The sequence below is a fragment of the Schistocerca piceifrons genome, unplaced genomic scaffold (genome assembly GCF_021461385.2).
Source record: "Schistocerca piceifrons isolate TAMUIC-IGC-003096 unplaced genomic scaffold, iqSchPice1.1 HiC_scaffold_1295, whole genome shotgun sequence".
NCBI lineage: Eukaryota > Metazoa > Arthropoda > Insecta > Orthoptera > Acrididae > Schistocerca > Schistocerca piceifrons.
In genome coordinates this window covers 92,501-97,127 of record NW_025727119.1, presented here as the reverse complement: position 1 = coordinate 97,127, position 4,627 = coordinate 92,501, and positions in this window count along the sequence as shown.

Below are 4,627 nucleotides of genomic sequence, written 5' to 3'. Positions count from 1 at the left end.
CGCCTAACCGAGTAAGTAAAGAAACAATGAAAGTAGTGGTATTTCACCGGCGATGTTGCCATCTCCCACTTATGCTACACCTCTCATGTCACCTCACAGTGCCAGACTAGAGTCAAGCTCACAGGGTCTTCTTTCCCCGCTAATTTTTCCAAGCCCGTTCCCTTGGCAGTGGTTTCGCTAGATAGTAGATAGGGACAGCGGGAATCTCGTTAATCCATTCATGCGCGTCACTAATTAGATGACGAGGCATTTGGCTATCAACAGCCGTCTTTATTCAAAATAATTTGAATAACACAAAATATATACATATATAGTACGTGGCAGGTGTTTTGACGCCATGTCCGCCACCGAGGGTGGGGACTTACAGGGCGGTACCACAAAATACAAGTATAAAGCTAACATACACATATACATATATATCAGTGCGGAAGAACAACAACAAAAACACAAAATAAAGACACAAAGAAGAAAGAACAAAGACGGTTTATTCCTCCTGTGGATAGGCCCCAGGAGTCAAGGCGAAGAAAAATAACAGCAGCCTAGCCGACGCCGACACGCTGCTTCGGGCTAGGAGCCGTCATACGCTCGAAAATCTTGTAACTTTTGCAGCAGCTCTGTAGTGTTTCTTGTGCTCAGCACCGCCAGTTCTCGGGGTCGGAAGCCTAAGGCGGCGAGATCCCTCGCCGACGCTGGAGACCATACACCCCTCCAGTTCAACGTCGCGGTGGACACAATCACCTCCTCAACGTCACGGTGCAGGTTGGAGATGGCACGCCGGATGGACGGCGTGTCGTAGTAGGCCGCCTTCTGGGAGTGACCACCAGTCGAGCCGGAGGTGGTCTCCGACTATCTGGGCGTCGACCACGCGGGCGATGCCGTCTTTGACCGCCACCACGTCAGGCTTGCGGATGCCCTCAGGTGTTCGGAGGTGGGGCTCCACAGAGACATTGAAGCCCCTCTGCGCGAGTCCACGGGCGACATAACGCACTACAGCGTCATGGCGCTTGACCCGGGACCCGTGCGTCCTAAAGCAAGCCTGAAGTACGTGGTTTGGCGGTCTCCACGGCCTGGCACCCCGCGCGGCATCTGGTGTCCGCCTCCCGCCCGCGACTGCGCCGTGCCTTCGTAGGGAAGGCGTTGATGCGGGCGCGGAGGGCGTCGATGTATTCACGCCCAGATAGCAGGCGACTGGTGTCGGCGACCCACTGATGTTGGCCACTGACGGCGGCAGAAGATGACAGTGCCGCACCGTCAATGGCGATGTGTAGGCGCGCCGCCCACATTTCCCCAACCTGCGTTGACGATTTGAGGAGGTGGCCCTCCCACATTAGGTGGCGCTCCAGCACCTCGATCTCACGCTGCACCTCATCCATGCCTGCACCGTCGCAGGCTGGCCCTATCTTCTTCAGCGCCAGGAGACGGGACCGACGGAGGGTCGGACCCATCCATCGGCAAGATGGAATGCCGAGGCCCCCCTGGGCAACAGGAGCGTGGAAGTATCCCAGGGGGGTGTCCGCCGGAAGGCGGAACCATCTCCTGACGGCGGCCCGGATGGTAACGTCGGCCGACTTCAATGCACCCACCCGGGTGCGGCTGAGGGCCAGCCCGTGGTACAGGCCAGGGAGAAGTACGTTGGTGAGAGCGTGGAGGCGCTGTTGCGGCTTCAGCGGAGCTCGGGAGATGACGTCAAGCTGCTCCACCAGGTGGCTACGTGGATTGAAGACACAGCGACCCGCCGTGGAAAATTGCAGCCCCAGGTACCGGAAGGTTTCACCCACACGCAGGGCAGGCATGGTGGTATTGCCTGCTGTGAAGGTGACATTGCTGTCCACCTTCACCTTCTTCTCGCGCCCTGACGCGACTAAGGCGAGGGTGAAACACTTCCGGGCGTTGATCTGCAGCCCCAGGTGGGCGAGGGCTGCGGTAGCTGCGTCGATGAGGGACTGCAAGCCCCTCGGGGTCGCTGCAAACAGCAAGACGTCATCTGCAAAGGCCGCAGCGTTGACTCTGCGACCGAGGATCCGAGCTCCGATGTGGGAGGGCAGTTGGCCTAAAACGTAGTCCACCGCAAAGTTGAACAGGAGGGGGGAGAGGGGATCGCCCTGGCGAACGCCCCGTGCTGGCTGCACAGACACGCCCACGCCGGCGCCGTCCGCTATCACTGTCGTGCTGCCCTCGTAGCACCGCTCGACATACTCGACAAAGCAATCCGGCAGGCCATGCGCCTTCAGCACGGGGCGAAGGGCAGCATGATCTACCGAATCGAATGCCTTAGATACGTCGATCGATGCCACAAAGACAGAGCGGCAGGAGCGAACTGCGTCGGTGAGAGCAGTGTCCAAGATGAAGGTATTTTCCAACATCCCATCCCGAGGGATGAATGCCCGCTGACGTTCGTCCACAGCACATGCGCGCATCAGGCGTGACGCGAGAACCTTGTGAAAGGTCCGCGCCAACACCGAGCAGACCGTAATGGGGCGAAAGTCAGCGGGGGATGTTGGTGCAGCCGTTTTCGGGAGAAGGGACGTCCGCGCGCGAAGCAGGCGTTCCGGAAGGGCGCGGGCCAGAAGGAAGAGATTCATCACTTTCACCAGGACTTCGTGCGGCAGGCGCCGCAACTCCGCTGGGGTAAGGCCGTCCGGCCCGGCTGCTGATCCCCTGGGCGGCAACGCGGCGGCGACCTCCTCATGTGTGACCGGCCCCCATATGCACTCGAGAGCGACAGGCTCTGAGTGCGGGAGGAGGCGGTCACGAATGAAGCCCGCGGTGGAGATGGGCTTCTTGGTGAAGAGGTCCGCCCAGAAGTCCAGCAGACCAGGGATGGCAGGTGGCGGCTGGAGCAGGGTGCCATCCAAGAGGCCGCGCACGCAACGTGCACGCGACCGTCGGAAGGCATCCTGCGTTCTCGCGTACTCCCAGCGGCGCCGCTTGCGCTTCTGCGTCGGCGGCGCGGCAGGCGGCCGCTTCGATGGTTGGCGCGGCCGCTGTGTCCTGGTGATCGATCTCTCCCCTCTGGACCCGACCGACGCAAGGGCATCCGGGAGCATGCCCAGGATGACATCGGGCGGCGTGCCCCGCCCCAGACCTATGACACGATCCAGGGCAGAGAAACGCTGGGCGGAAGCGGGTAGCCCCGCCAGATGCTCCCAGATGGCGGCGTCAGTCGGCCCCTCCGGCGGCGGCCCGGTGGTGTCGGCCGTGAAGTCCTCGGCTGCGTCGACGGGCGGCGCAGCGGCCTCGCCCGCGTCAGGCAGCGGGCTCGCTGCTCCCCGGCGGGACGCCGGCTCTTCCCCCCGACCGATCTCAAGCGCCTCCATGAATTGGCGGACAAGCTGCTTGTGGGCAGCTTGCCGCCGTCGGCACTTGATTGCCTCAAGCGTTCGGTCGGGGAACATCCTGATGAGTTCTTGATTTACAAAGAAGAACCGGGCGTCCCTCTCGAGGAACAGTTCGGCCTCTGCCTTGGCGAGCGACAGGACTTCTTCCTCCGTCCACCTCGCGCGATGCCTCTCCGTGACGATCTCCGCGTTGGCGGCCGCAAGGTGTTGGCGGCGGCGATGGACCCCGAGACCGTTCTTGGTGGTGAAGCTGCGGTGGCACTCACTACAGGTGTATTCAGCTGCAAAAGTTACAAGATTTTCGGCACGGCCGGTTGGCCGGCTAGGTGCTGGGGGAGTTGGGGTGGCACCTTCAGCGGAAGGGCCACCACTTATTCTCTGATTACTGCCCCCAACTAAAAAAGGGATAGTGCGAGGGGGGGCTGGTAACCCCCCCAAGCCCCTGGTGCGGTCTTCCACTCTGCGAAAATCAGCGGGCCCACGAGAAGGGGAGAAGACCGCAGGAGAGGAGAGGCTAAGAGGGCTAGGCCCATGTATTGCGCATCACTCTCCCTGTAACTATAACCCAAGGAAGGCACCTCGCAGCAGCAGCACGACTACATCAAGACCGCACTTCGAAAAGCCAAGTCCGGATGCAGCCACACCGCCGCCACTTGGCCACCTTAAGAGAGTCATAGTTACTCCCGCCGTTTACCCGCGCTTGCTTGAATTTCTTCACGTTGACATTCAGAGCACTGGGCAGAAATCACATTGCGTCAACACCCGCTAGGGCCATCGCAATGCTTTGTTTTAATTAGACAGTCGGATTCCCCCAGTCCGTGCCAGTTCTGAGTTGATCGTTGAATGGCGGCCGAAGAGAATCCGCGCACCCGCGCGCCCCCGGAGGAGCACGCTAAGGCGGACGCGGCCTCGCAGCAAGGAAGATCCGTGGGAGGCCAAGGCACGGGACCGAGCTCGGATCCTGCACGCAGGTTGAAGCACCGGGGCGCGAACGCCGCGCAGGCGCGCGCATCCTGCACCGCCGGCCAGCACGAGGCCGACCAACGGCGAGAGCAGACCACGCCCGCGCTAAACGCCCGCACTTACCGGCACCCCTACGGCACTCACCTCGCCCAGGCCCGGCACGTTAGCGCTGACCCACTTCCCGACCAAGCCCGACACGCCCCGATCCTCAGAGCCAATCCTTATCCCGAAGTTACGGATCCAATTTGCCGACTTCCCTTACCTACATTATTCTATCGACTAGAGGCTCTTCACCTTGGAGACCTGCTGCGGATATGGGTACGAAC